This window comes from Dermacentor variabilis, chromosome 7, assembly GCF_050947875.1.
Source record: "Dermacentor variabilis isolate Ectoservices chromosome 7, ASM5094787v1, whole genome shotgun sequence".
NCBI classification, from domain to species: domain Eukaryota; kingdom Metazoa; phylum Arthropoda; class Arachnida; order Ixodida; family Ixodidae; genus Dermacentor; species Dermacentor variabilis.
The window spans coordinates 159,321,468-159,337,273 of record NC_134574.1 but is presented as its reverse complement, the minus strand read 5'-3'; positions in this window follow the sequence as shown (position 1 = coordinate 159,337,273).

Here is a 15,806-nt window from a genome sequence, read left to right as displayed (position 1 = left end):
CTTTGAAGCGAATGAGAGTCCGCGAACGCGAAGGCGGAGTGCACAGATAAATGGGATCTTAAAAGCCTCCCTCGGCCGCCTCTCGAAAACAGAACCATTTTCGTTTTCTTCAGAGAAAATGCCATGGCAACGCTGTCCTTATTTTTTCTTCTTCCGCTCTCGCCAGCAGCCGGCCGCCATCTTGAAAGGAATAAGCTCCGGCCGCCATAGTGAATTCGATCGTCGGCTGGGACTGCGTCGGCGGGGATTCCCTTGCAGACGTATCGAAGTTCTGACGGGGAAAGGGCGAACACTTAGGCGCGACGCGTGGGGCCCTTGCATTTATCCAGATACCTCAGAGAGAGAGAGAGACTTGTTCGACGATATGATTACGAACGTAACTGATAGAAAAATGTGGGCGCAGGCGAGGAAGAAACAATGAGAGCGCCCTGAAAAAAGAAAAAAGAAAGCTGGCTTCCCTAAGGTCAGATCGTAGTCTTGGCTGCAAGATCATGCAGTTGCATCCCACCGATATGCGCTACATTACGCATTCATTGCCTACTGGTGTCTCCCCCCCTCCTAATTATCCAATGAAAGTGATGCCGGCGATAATTTATTTTTGCTTGGTTCGCGGTCTCTTCAGCTAAACAAGAGTGTTTCTCGAGGCTTCCATTCGCCAGCGCTCTTCATTTATGCTACTATGCGGCTAATTGCTTTAGCAACATAGGTGTTCCTTGTGCTACGTTCTTCTGGTGACATGCAAAAAGCTTAACATGTCAATATTTTTTGTCTCACTGTTCTGTCAAAATTTTTATATTTCGAATCTTCTGATGCAATCGTTCAAATCGTTCATGTGTAGGCCCTACATGTTAGTACCGGTAGAATGCAATGATTGTACACGTTTTATTTCATTGACATAGCGGAAAGCTGTCAGTTGAGTCTTAAGCTAAGAGCTAAGATAGCGGTACGGTGGTGCTAGTCGTCGGCCCTGCAGCCTATCTGAGCTTTCGACGCTTGTCCTGCGTCGTGTAAAACTTGTAGTATGACCAGCACGGTTCTGGTTGCACATATACTCGTATGTTGGGTGGGACCAAGGGCCCCAATATAAACTCCTCAGAGAAAGATTATGCGCCTGCGAGTCTGGTACATTCAGCGGTTTGTTTTAATGCTATGACATTATTTGGCGACTTCCCTCAGTTTGGGGTATGTGTGTATGTATGTACGTACGTACGTACGTACGTACGTACGTACGTATGTATGTATGTATGTATGTATGTATGTATGTATGTATGTATGTATGTATGTATGTATGTATGTATGTATGTATGTATGTATGTATGTATGTATGTATGTATGTATGTATGTATGTATGTATGTATGTATGTATGTATGTATGTATGTGTATGTATGTATGTATGTATGTATGTATGTATGTATGTATGTATGTATGTATGTATGTATGTATGTATGTATGTATGTATGTATGTATGTAACAGTTTTCAAGCCTACCTAGGTCAATAGCCAGTCCGTGGCCGAATGGCTAGCGCATCGGGCGGCTGTGTTGAGGTAACAGCGTGGTGGTGGTGGTGGTGGTGAATTGTAGCAACATGCGGGTTTAGCCTGGCGATCAAGACCGACAATTGCTCCGCCCGAGCGTCTCTTATAATACCGCTGAAGGGTTTCACAATATGTCCATCAAACCAGTCTCTCTTAAGAATTCGGTAAGGAGACGTGAAGTTTCTTTGCGGGCTATAACTGATCCCTCGGGAAATATAAGGTGTTTCAGGCACGCATGCGGAAGGTCCTTTTTTGCAGATTCTTCAGGAGAGCATCCCTTTCATCTTGGAATTACTGGCAGGACCACAAAAAGTGCTCAATGTCTCCTGTCTCGTTGCATGCCGTACAGTTCGGAGAATCGATTCGCCCCGTCTTAAATAACCAGGCCGGTGTATTAGCACATCCTGTCCTTATTTGATATAGAAGTGAAGCTTCCTCTCGGTGCAATCTCTTGGTTAAGCAGGGCGTATGCGGTAAAACCCAAAGTGACGCAAAGTGATTTCGAATGTCAGATTTTTGCAATTGATTACTTTTTGGAGCCTTGATTTTGGGAGGATGATAGAGCGCTGCGTATGCAAGCGCATCAGCTTTTTCGTTGCCAGAGATACCAATGTGGGAGGGAATCCACTGAAACCTTACTGTGAAGCCTTTGTTGTTGAGTTCTTTCACGATGGCTAGTGATCTGCGTAGGAACTTGAGGGATGGCAGACCACGGTATAGTTGTTGTAACGCGGCCTGTGAGTCCGTAAGGATGACCACAGTCTGCGGAGGCAAAGTCTTTAGTTTGCGCAGAGCAGAAGCTATTGCTACGCCTTCCGCAACTGTCGACGAGGCTATACAGTCCAGACGGCCAGACCACGTATATCTTAGAGAGGGAATATAGAATGCAGCTGCGCAGCGGTCTTCGTCTGCTTTGACAGAGCCATCTGTGTATATTTGTAAGTGATTCGGGTAAGTCGTGTTCAGGTGTTCCAGGACTAATGGCTTGGCTTCTGCAGATGGAATGCAGCTCTTTGACTGCAATCGTGGTACACTTAAGTTGCATGTGACGTCCTCGAATGTCCAGGGTGGTTCTATCTTTTCCCTCTGTCTCGAGCACCGCAATCCTAATACGCGAAGCGTGTTCAGTGCTGCATAAAAATGTGAACGCGGCCTGTTACCTATACGTCGTAACAGGACTTTGCCGGGCGTAGACTCACTCAATCGTAGTAGCTGGATCATGAAAGCCTGGGGAGCCTGATGTCGCAGAGGGCGTGACTCAGCTTCGTAGAGCACTTTCTTGTTTGACGCTGGCTGAGGGACTCCAAGGCAAAGTCGGATACCTTTTCTGTGGATGGCTTCTAAGCGCTCGTATTGGCTGTCTGAGGGTGACATCAGAGGTAGCTGATACAGGATCCGACAGGTAACCAACGCTGTATGTAGCCATAGCATCGACGTCGGGTGGTTGCCCCAGCGTATGCCAGCTACTCGCTTGAGCATATGTAGCCTGGGTGACGTTGACGCCACAACGTGGTCAACACCGCGGCGCCAGAGTAGCCTGTAGTCTAAGGTAACGCCAAGAAATCGGAAGTTGGCTACTTGTCGAATCTGGTATCCTTCCAAATTCAGCGTCAAGCGTGTAGATTTTCTTTTCACTCTAGGAAATAGTACGAATGATGATTTTTCTGCTGATAGTGATAATCCAGGTGTTGCCAAGTGGCCCTGAATGGCTTTTACTGCTCCCTGCGCTATTCGTGCGAGGCGGCGATGCTGGTAGGTAGCCAGAGACCCATATGCAGATAGCATCGGCATATATAGATATCTTCATTGGTGTTCGATGGTTTAGTACTCTTGGAAGGCTACTCATGGCAATGTTAAATAACAAAGGAGATAAAACACTCCCCTGTGGCACGCCGCGAAATATAGGTATTTCATCGTTCAAAGTGTCGCCAAGACGAACTCTGATGCGACGATCATTGAGGAACGTATGTATGAAGTGCAAGAGATGACCCGTGACGCCTATAACTTGTAACTGGCTGATGATGGCTCTTTGAGACACGTAGTCGTAAGCCTTGGAAACATCCATGAAAACAGCAAGTGTCGACAGGCTATCCGCATTGTAATGTTCTATGTGGCTTAGCAGGTCCAGCACATTGTCTTGAGCGCTTAGACGCTGCCGAAACCCAGTCATGCACGATGGTAGTTTTCGATCCTGCTCGACATACCAAGTGAGTCTTGTGCACGCCATCTTCTCCATTAGCTTCGCTGCACAGGAGGTCAGCGATACCGGTCTGTATGAGTGCAGAGCTGCAGGATTCTTTGCAGGCTTCAGAACCGGTACCACCCATGCTACCTTCCATAAATGTGGGATCTCCACGCTGGCCCACACTTGTTTAAAAAATGCCAGCAAATCACGTCGTCTTTCAATTGGTAGATTAGTGACCATCTGATTACTGATAAGGTCAGGTCCCACCGCACAGCGACGTCGGAGGCTGCTCATAGCTATTTCCAACTCTCTGAGTGTGAAAGGAGCATCCATTAGAGACGATGAAAGCGGCAGAGGCAGATTGTTTGTGCCGGCTGACCTGCCGGAAGAGTATATTTCAGCAAAGGCATTCGCAAGACAAGCGCGCGTCTTGCCCAACTTCAATGCTAGGGTTTCAAAGGGCTTGTTTGGTCGAAAGTTTCTAGCAAGGTTATTAACGACCCACCATATCCTTGAAACTGACGTGAAGACCGATAGGCTTGCACAAAATGTTGCCCCATTGATCTCTTCTCAGTTTCCTTGTGTAACTTCGAACCACTGCGTTAATCCTGTTTATATATAACAGGATTAACGTCTTCATTGGTGGGTCGCCCTTCGTCCTCATCAGCCTCCGTCCGAAACCAACCATTGGACCAACTCGGGTCACTAAGTATGTGGCAATGTGCACACATGTGTCGCTCTTCAACGAACCTCTTTCACGCCGACATGGGTCACTGTAGATGCGGGAGCGAGTTAGTAGAGAGGGTGGGGCTGCTGTTTCTGCAACGCTTTTGAGGTAAGTCACGGATAATTACAGCTGTCAAGAGGCTAATGTGGCGACGCCCAGGCAGCGCCAGAGGGTATTGTGCACAATAGACACAGCTGGGGTCCACACGAGTTTCTCGCGTCGCCTTTCCTTTCTTCCGCGTTCTGTCATGTATACACACGCTCTGAACCACCCCCCGACGTGCTGTATCAGACAGCAGCAGCCACAGCAGCAGTGGGAAAGTCGAAGGAAGACGAAAAGAAAGCCGGGATTTGATCCCCGTGAGCTCATGCTTAGCAGCCCAACACCATAGCCACTAAACAAGCACGGCGGGTAGGTGCAGCAGGAAAGAGACGATAGTGCACAGGACACTTACACTGGTTACACTGGTTCATCTGTCATGGAGAAGCTTACAAAGGGTTATACAAAGGATCCTTTAGGTATTTCTTCTAGGTGTTTCACTTTATACCAGCGACGTTGCCACGGTGACCAGATGTAGGGCTTTCAACTACTACATTTGATGAATACCTATAGCAGACATGGTTGAGTGTACCCACAACATTGCCCTCATTGCTATTCTGCTTCGTTTTTCGTTCTTTGCGTTGGTTGTCCTCGCAGTAATTTTTCATTCACGTGTGCGCATGTTTTCATTTATTGTTCATCTAATAATACCGCTGCTAGGTTATATTAGTTAGCACGCAGCTGCAGTTCTTTATACAGCAGCATTGCTTGCGGCTAAATGTGATGGTCAGTGAACGCTTTTTAGGCCATTTACTTGTTGTTGTTTTTTTGTCTACTGACTACAACATCATTGTCTTGCAGGTTTTGCTGGAAATAAAGATCGAATTGAAAGCATACAATATCGGTTCAATTGAAGGGAAAAGAACAACTAGAAGAGGAATTAGAGTTCACGAACTGCTACAAGCTAGATATTGTGGAAAACAAAGAGGGGCATTCAATTAGCCATATAATGACGGCTCAGGTAAATACCCCCAAAATTTTTAGCTTTGATCCAGACGTGCAAAACGCATAAAGAATAAGCATACTCAACGAAAATAAAAGAAATAGTTTACGGAAGCCTTTTCAGAAATACGGGGGAAACCCCAGACAGGAATATGTAAGTGGGCTTCACCTCAAGCCACCTATGGCGTCGTTTCCTATTTGTACAGATAGCTCTCGTCATACGTGAACCATAGAGAGAGAGAGAGAGAGAGAGAGAGGAAAGGGGAAAGGCAGGGAGGTTAACCAGAGAAAAAGATCCGGTTGGCTACCCTACACTGGGGAGAGAGGGGAGGGGGAGGTAAAGTGGTAACAAAGTAGAGATAAGGAAAGGAAGGAGCCTAGACACACAGTCACCATCGGTCACTGGCACCGAATAATGTCATCGCACAGCACAGTGACACTTGCCACACTATCAACATTTGTTCAGGCTACAGCCGCCTGTCCAATCCTGTCGCCCTCAAAAACCGCAACAGTGCCCTCGTCGCCCTCTGCTGCGATGGCTTGTGATGGCGGTATTGTAAAATAAGTTCCTCTGTGAGAGGTCTTTGGTCAAAGCGCGCTATCGCGGTTGCGAGTGATTGTCTCTGTAAATTATATCGAGGACAGTCACAAAGAAGGTGTTGAAAAGTCTCCTCGTTACCATAGGTGTACGTTGCTTTACACAATGTGTGTGACACCACTGCAGCCGGAGATCTTGCATCCATGTGTATCCTCCGACTGTGCATTCAGAAGAGAGATAGTCGCGTGACCGAAATTCTTCTACCTCAACGTGTGTTCGTGCTCCAAACCAACAAATAATGCTTTCTGTCTGTCATCCAGTGTTGGCCGACTGCATTTAGCTAGAAAATTTGTACTCAATAAGGAAACTCAGCAATAACCATATTTTTTTTAATTTCTGGCGTATTGCCTGCAGGCAACATTCCTCAATAAAGGGTTTGGAAAAGCGCAAGTGGACTCATTTGATGCAATACACTTATTGGATAGAAAGAGCTCCGAGGGAGCCTTGCATCTTGGCACTGGGCTGAAGTCGACCGCTCAGGAACAACACGCGCTCTCGCGGAAAGGCAAGCTAACATATCGCCGTGTCAGCCGTCTAGTTCTTTCGTGGCCTCTTTACTTTTTTCTATACTTTTCCATATTACTATGAAGCATATTCATTTGTTTTGCAATTTTGATTCTTTTCGTATGTTCTACTTATGTATTAGTTTATTTTTCTCAACATATCCGCGTGAGCTTCGTTGTCTGTGAAACTGTTGTTATATCGTAAATCGCACACTTGTTGACTGCTTTTCTTTTTCTTTTGTTTCTATTTATTCATTATTTCCTTTTTTCCTTCTTTTTGCGGAGCTTTTCTGGTTGAGTGCGCTTAAGAAGTCGCCGTTCCGATGCTCTCACGGTGGAGGTGCTGCAGCTTTTGAATTTCAAGCTTCGCGAGCTTGAAGCAATTGCTGCCGCACACCTTGCGGGCGCGTACACTTTGCGGCAGGGCTCGGACTGTGCGTAAGCCAGCAGCTCCGCAGTGGTGGTTGATGCGCTTGATTAAACGGAGCGGCTGGCGGGGTGAGAAAATGGGGCGGGGCCAAAGTTCTTGCGAAGTGAAATGTGTGTGCATGAATTACTACCTTCGCAACATTTCTTAGCAAGCGCTCGAAGGTGTTATATACGCGGGCAAGGTCGGTGATAACGGGTCAGTGATATACGGTCAATGTATTAAAGTATACGATTTAATTACAGGCAGCTGTAGTTTCTCTTGCCACTGCTCGAAAGGAACAGCTTCGATGGAAATTAGGCTGCGATTCCGCAAGGTAACAAAAGTGTACTGTTTCTTTTCTTTTTTTGGAATGACACTGAAGACCGCGAGTATTTTTTTTAATCGTACCACGAAACTGCTAACGCCAGTAAAAGAAACCCGGCCTCAGAGCGCAGCGCTTCAACAACCGCAAGTTGGCACAATTTTATTACCGCTGCGAAGGTTCATAGACGAGGCAGACTGGGAGATCAAATAGAGGCGCGAATTTCACATTCGTTCTTTCCAATAGATCAGCGGTCAATGCGAAACCCTGGCGCCCTCGCCGGTATACCATTTTAAAATTTGCTATGTTAAAAACGCTTGCGGAGAAGAGGAAGGGCTACCAGTATGAAACTGATTGTCTCGTTTCCTCCAACAATATGTTGTTCGAAAGTATATGGTTGACGTGTTGACCGGCTTTATGCATCGCTGCTTCTCCGTAGTCACGTTGACGAAGGCCCATGACAAAAAAGGCCGTATGAATCCGGACGCTTATCCCTGAGCTGCCGATGCATGTGGCAGAACGCGACTGAAAGAAAGAACAAGAATCTCGATTGCAGTTTTCTTAATAGATTATACAAATGGGCATGTTGGTAATTTCTGCTGAGCAGAAAAGCGCAAACAGAAAGAGGGAAAAGGATGAGGCACCGCATTGCAATGAAATCTTGTTAGAATTCAGCACTTCGCAATCAATCAATCAATCAATCAATCAATCAATCAATCAATCAATCAATCAATCAATCAATCAATCAATCAATCAATCAATCAATCAATCAATCAATCAATCAATCAATCAATCAATCAATTTCAGTTTTCTTGCAGAAAGAAATAGATTGTCGTAAAAAAAGTTTCAACGACTGCTTGACAAGCACAAAATAAACGAAATGTCGGCAGTACCTAAATGATAGCGTACTGCACATTCAGAATTACATAATACCACGTAGATTGCACGTTAGTAAAAGGTAACATGAAATAACACGGATGAACACTTTGTCTTGTCCTTCCTCGTGTTTGTTTACGCTGGTCTATTCAGTTCAGCTTGCTGCTCACTGTAAAATAGGCGCGTCTGAATATTATTTGAGCGAGCATGAGTCATCCAAATAGGCGCGATTTGCACCAGTTTCTGGGACTTTGCTCATACTATACGCGCTCTGTCGTGAACGTTTAACAAAATTCCTGAATTACTGAACCAACTTACAAGAGATGACGCCACTTTAGTTTGGGGCAAGGAAAAGAACGCCACGCCTTCGATACGTTCAGAACCGTCTGATGGCTCCACCTGGACTCGATCATTTTTCACGAGAATGTCGACACAGAATCGCGCAGAGACGCCAGCAGTATCTATCCCGGAGCCGTGTTGGTCCAGTGGCAAAAAGGCATTGAGCGTGTCATTGCTTCTGCGAGCCCCACGTTATTATCTTCTGAGAGGAATTATTCCGACCATACTTGTACGGCCGCCCATTTTTTTTTTTTTTTGCCGTCTTTAATCTCGTTGCGCGCTGTTTAACAAGCTGAAACACCAAATAGCCCAGTCTCGTACGTTACTACGCCCAGTCATGGTGGTAGACCACCATCATTCGTTCTGCTGACTCGCAAATCTAAAATACTCCTCAGGCCGTCTGGCACGATGGATCCTTCGAATTTGGGAACGTCGTCATCTTTCGGACGCAAGCACACCAACGCTTATTGTGTCTCACATGCTCCCACCTTCAGTGGCACGCGTCCAACCTTGAAGAGGTCAGTGTTCTTTTAATTGGGCCGTATCGGCACCTGACTTGACCGAGCAACAGCAAGACGATTTGTAGCTGCGCCGCCTTCTCGTTGACCTCGAAGGGCGCGCATCGACCCCTGCTCCCGATTTTGCACGCTCGCTGCCAAGGATTTGCAACGGGTTCCATTACAAGAGCTTCGACCCTACCCAAACTGCTTACCTGTTTCTTACGCCGACCAAACTCCGTGGCGACAATTTACGTGCCTGTCACGATGAAGCATCGTCCGGACATTACATTCATACGCACGTTGGAAAGAATTCACCTCGCCTACTACAGGGCAACGTCTTGCAAAGACTGCGAAACAATACGTACGCACACGTGGCGACTGCCAACGAGGTAAGACTGCTCCATAGGCGCCCAGCAGGACTTACTACAGCTCATAGCCATTCCGCAGGCACCGTTTCAGCAGAGTGGTACATATGGACCTGCTGGTATCATTCCTCACATCTTCGTCTTGCAACCGTTTGCATTCTAATCGCTACCGATTACCTCATTCTGTAAACAAAGACGCTGCCAAGATCACAGCAGATATCGACCATTTTTTTTTTCATTCACAACCTCCACTGTAAGGAGCCAAAGTGGTAGTCATCACCCGGCTAGTGATCAGGCATGATATACAAGGGGTTCTGCAAGCGAGGGGCACTGCGCACTGCGAAACAACGACTTATCAACCCAAAACCAACGGGTTGACCCAAAGACTAAACAAGACGTACCACCGCAGATATGCTTTTAATGTACGTTGCCACTGATCACAGGAACAGGACCGATGTGCTCCCTTATCTAACTTTCGCGCACAGCGCTGGCATTCAAGAAAGTGAAGGGTTCATCCCTTTCCATTTATTCCATAACCGAGATGTTACGACAGTGCTCGACGGCATGCTGGTTCCCCACGCATCCGGAATGTTCCATGCCGACGCTGCCATTCTCATCCATCACGCCTACGAGGCTCGTCAATTTGCGTGGTACCGTCTTCACTGCCGCAAAACCTCAGACGCCCGCCGCTGCAGTCTTCACCACAGAGACACTTTCCGTGGGGGCATATAGTGGCTATGGCGTTGCGCTGCTAAGCACGGGGTCGCGAGATCAAACCCAGAATGTGGCGACCGCATTTCGGAAGCAGCGAAATGCGAATACGCCCGTGTACTGTGCATTGGGTTAGCGTTTTTAAATAACACCTTGCGGCCATACAATTTATACGGAGTCCCCCGCTACGGCGCGCCTCATAATCAGATCGCGGTATTGGCACGTAAAACCCCGGAATTTCCTTAGTGCTCTTCTGCCATGCTGGACATCATGTGGACATTTATCTGACAGCGTGATCGTTCATAAAAGCTATTACGTTGGTGCTTCGGTGCCTACCATTATGTAGGCACAAAATTCCAAATTATTGCCATCTCGCGAATTTGCGAGATGATAATCGTACGTACAGGCGACAGATTTTCTGTTGGGAGCCCAGCATAAAACATTTTTCGTTTAAAAAAAAGAAAGAAAGTAACGCAGACAGCTACGCTATAATATGGATGTGTGCATCAACCAAATGTGCCGCAAACACAATGCGAGGAGATTTAGTACGTACCCCTCAGCAGTATCAGGTTGCGACACAGACAATCGTATCCATTTCGGTTTTGTATTAAAGCATTTCGATTCGGTTCGCGTTCAGCTCAGCAACTGAAATTTTTCTTTGAACTCACATTTATTTATTTATTTATTTATTTATTTATTTATTTATTTATTTATTTATTTATTTATTTATTTATTTACAATACTGCCGGTCTCTTACAAGACCAAAGCAGGAAGGGATTAGCACTACAATGCAATGTACACTACGTAACTATATTTTGACACGCGGCATAAAAGCAGTACACATTTTGAAATTCAAAATAGCAACGCTAGTTACATGCAAAAAGTACGGCGGACCAATGTATACACCACAAAAGATACACACACCTAGAAAGCAGCCAGCTGGCTCTATGCTACGAAAGAGAATACTGGGAAGGAAAGAAAGAAAGAAAGAAAGAAAGAAAGAAAGAAAGAAAGGAAGACTAGTTACTAAACGTATCTTCAATTTTCGAGGTGAAATCCGCAAAGGATTGTGTTTGGAATGGATCGGTCTAAACGCTTCCATTCAGTGATTGTCAGCGGGGAAAAAAAAGAATGTTTGAAGCAATCGTTGATCTAAGCGCATTCTCTTAGAGTGTGTGCGTGTTTGTTTGTGTCTTAGTGTTCGAAATTCTGCAAGGAAGATGTCTTTGGACGCGTCAGTCCGGCTGTGCTTATGCAGGAGTTGGCGCAGAAACCTCAGGCGTGCCAGTTTTTCTCTTGTCTCGAGCGTAGGCAATCCGGAAGATGCTAAAAAATTAGTGGGCGGATCGGTTCGCTTATATATGTTACGAATAAACACGGCCTTCCTTTGTGCCCGGTCAATATCGGCTAAATTAGTGGCAGTATGCGGAAACCATACAGTGTTAGCGTACTCTAAGATTGGGTGCACGAATGGTGTGTAGGTTAAGAGCTCAGCATGTATCGGTTCGAGTGGTAGGGGCACCTTCGTAGGAGAACCAGTTTGCGCCGAGCCGCTGCTGTGACATTGTTAATATGATTATCCCACGTCAGATCCGAAGTCTAGATGACACCAAGATATTTCTGCGGCGTAACTCTTTGCATTGGTGTGTTGTTAATTATGTCACTAAATTCGGATGGTTCTTATTTCCTTGTTATCGTCATAGAGAATATTTTTTAATATATTGATAGACATTTTCCGCTGCTCGCACCAGCGAGCTATCTTGTCTAGTGAAGGATTTATTTCCAGGGTATCATCACGATTGTTAATTTCCCTGTAAATGATGAAATGTCTATGTCGGCCGTGGTGTCAATTTAAAAATAAGTAACAAGAATGGCCCCAGGGCGGATCGTTGGGAAACACCTGAGTTAACTGAAGCTGTCCTTGATCTGTGTTCGGTCGCTTAGAAAGTATTTCACCCAATTCGTATTTTATCCATCCCCAATAGTGTTTTGTAGTTTCAAAACTAGTTTGTTATGGCTCACCCGATCATGCGCTATCAGTAGATCAAGAAGAACTATGTCGGTTTGGCTACGATTGTTGATACTAAGCGCAAGATTGCGGACTACTTCGGTAAACTGAGTTATGGTAGATAATCCTTCCCTGAAGCCGTGTTGATGGGGATACAGAAGGTTGTTATTTTCTATAAAAAAGGGTTAAATGCTTTAACATTATGTGCTCAAGTAACTTGCACGACGTACTGGGGAGGGATATAGGCCGGAAGTTACAGTGGGCAGCGGTATCTCCTGCTTTGTGGATTGGTATACTTTCGCTGTTTTCCATTCCAATAGTAGTTTAGCTGCTTCGATAGATTTGCGATAAATCATGGCGATATATTTACTACACCACTCTGCATATCGGAACAGAAAATAGTTTGCAATATCGTCGTGGTCACACGCTTTCTTGGCATCCAGACTCAGAAGAAGGTTAAGAATTCCTGAGTCACTTATTACTAATAGTTCAATGGGTACAATGCTACAATCACTACAATGTGGCAGATATTCGTACAATAAATACATGTTTTATAGAAAGCCACCAATTTCCCGTGCACAGCTATGATATAAAAATAAGGTCAAGTAATTTTGCAGAAAATTGCGGTATTTAATTTTTTAGAAAGATCCAACTGTTTATCGCGGTATGTCTTTCTATTTAACACTTGTTAGCAAATTCCACTTTACCGACGCTAACACTTTAACATTGAGACCTGTTTATGCTTTTATCTTTCTGTTAACGTAACCCAACAACTCCGCAAATGCACAACCGCATGTTCCCGGTGCCGATTGTGTCTAAATTAGGGACATTCATAACGAAATTTTCATATGACTTCGCAAAGTCCATCCTTACATCAGAGGACGTATTCATGAACGATCACTTTTGGTGATACTATCCCTTTCGCATGTAGTGCTCAATCACCCGTTCTAACCAAACCCTTTCGCTCAACCAACCAATAATCTCTCGCACTGAAAGCCTTATCACCGAAAGTGACCGTCCGAAAATGCGTCCCCAGGAGTGATCCTGTTTGAGCATATTGAAATATTACGAGGTGTGATCGTTAAGTGATACTTCTAGAGAACTTACCGACAATGCTTGTGGTTAATCAAATGATATAAATGTTTTTTGTGGTGGGTTGACGCGTAGTGCATTTTTTACGCATGCAATTCGTATGAGCGTTACTGAGCGTACGAGCGTACAAAACCTTTACTGAGATTGCGCTGCAGTGCTCGGGAATTGTTATCGGACGTGAAAGTGGTGGGGAAAAGTAGCCTTTTGGGCAATCGAAATCCTTTGTTTTAACTAATTTATGCACGTGCGTGCGTAGGCGTGTTGTTAAGGTCAGGAAGCGTTCCGTCGATCCAGGATGCCTTGATGTATTTCCGCTATAGGCCGGTTTCCGGAGGGCTTCGCTCTCTCTGGGTTTACGTCGAGAACGAAATGGCGCTTTCGTCTGTACCTAATCACACGTTTATTCATGCGTCTAGGCAAATATTGCAAGTAACACACACACGCGCTAACATAGCTCCAGCCGATAAGTAATGAAGTAGAGCGATAACTTTTCCATGATGTCACCTCGCGTATTTTATTTTTTTTCTCCAAGCGATGTCATCACGAGACCAGCGCTTTCTCCTTTCCCACTGGCACTGCCGTGTGGCTTGTACAATCAGTCGAAATGTCGATGCACGTTGTGGAGGAGGAGGAGGAGGAGGAGGAGGAGGAGGAGGAGGAGGAGGAGGAGGAGGAGGAGGAGGAAAAACTTTATTTTGCAAAGGAATTTGGGACCTCCCAGGCGCCCTGGGTCCCCGCACGACCCCACTGCACTCATACGTTCATGTTTAACGTGTCCATGATGCTGGCAGCCCGGTTGGCGGCGATCTTCTGCCTTGCCGGATCCATGGAGCGTAGTGAGGTCTCCCAGTCCTCCAAGGTTTGGAGTGGTACCGGCCCACCGGGGGGAGGAGAAGCCGGGCAGGCCAGGAGTATATGGGTGAGGTTTGCTTTCGGCGCATCGCACAGAGGGCAAGAAGGGGGATGGGTCGGTAGTGAGATAGGAGGGATAGAGTAGGTAGCGTGCGCGTTTGCAGGCGGCGCCATAAGTGTTGCTCCCTGGTAGTGAGGGAAGAGGGGGGGGTATATTTGTGCGTCTTCAAAGAGCGCTCTGACGCAGTGTGAGAGAGCGCGCGTGCTTGTGCGCTGTCCATTGGTCTTCCCGGAATACTAAGAAGATGCGTGAAATTCTTCAAGTGCGCTTCCCCACACGTCTTTATCTGACTTCCGCGCGTTACAGTGGAAACAAAGCGGGGAGCTAGGAGCTGGTGCCAGCCAGCCTCCCTCTCATCTGTGATGCAGTGATTTGGGCTTGTTAATTGATATGACATCGTGAGGCTTATATAGCGCGTGAAAAGACAAGGACGAAAGGAAGATGTCACACAAACAGGCCGCTAACTAGCAACAATCTTTATTTCGAGCAAAGGACCCGCACATGTACACAACTTTATCGCATCCTTATTACTATATCCTATATCCTATATCCTTATTACATCTTCGCTGTTTGTAAGCCTCACACTCGCCTCAGTGGTGCCCTGAGGCGGAGGTCGGCCATCTTCGTGTTGGGAAACCGTGTGGAAAAGCCTACTTCCAGTATTTCCACATCGCTCCTACACCCGCAGTGCTCGCTACGCTGCAAGACGCACACAGAAAAGCAGAATAACTATACGCGGCGACCCGCCGAGGCCCTTTCCTTCGAAGCGTCGCTTTGGCCCAGGGGATCGAGATGGGACGAAAATGTCGCGCCCGACTCCCCGATACACAGTGGCACCGAAGAAAAATAAATAAAGATGGAACACAATAAAGACTATTAGAGGAGCCGACAGGACTAGCTTTTCGAAAGTTTGTCATAAATCCTTACGCGCACTGCCGAAGACGAGTGTGTCGTATACGGTTCTTCGTGTTCCTGTGTGCGTCATGATGATGACGTAGCCTTCGATCTCTCGCTCGCGCGCGCTCAATATGAGAGCCCGCTCCCACGGCGTACGAGACGCGCGTGTCCTTTTCCACGCAAGGGCCAGCACTTAGTTGAACGTAAACATTTCGCAATAATCCCGAATGTAAAATTCGGGTGAATCAATATAATGTTTAAACAGATTTCACGCGGAAATTTCAGATCTTATCATTGACACCGTGGTATGTGAACCACCCAGCGTCAAAAAAGAAAGTAATATTAAGGGAAAAAAAATGAAATGCCGTATGGAAGGATATTGACGCTCAACTCTTAACTCGATATTCTAAAGGCCGGGGTCTACATTGATAAAGCTTCCCTTTGCGTACGAAGTGTCGCGTCGTCCACAACCGGCCCTATACATGGCGACGAATTTATTATCACGCCTATCGCTATCTGCAATGGTGGGTCCCGAATCCCCGCCTATGAAGAAACGTTGTTACGTATAAGAGAATTTTTTTTTTTTGAATTCGGGACTGGGATTCGCAGTCATTTGACAAACAGGTTTAAGCCACTTTCACTCGCGGGTCTGTTTCGATCTTTTTTCTTTCATTCTTCTTTTTACCCCGTAACGGACTCGACAATGATATCAGCGACTACATTCTCTTTTTCCGGAGGCACAACTTACTCTGAGCGTCGCTGAGCAAAAAAAGTAAAAAGCTTG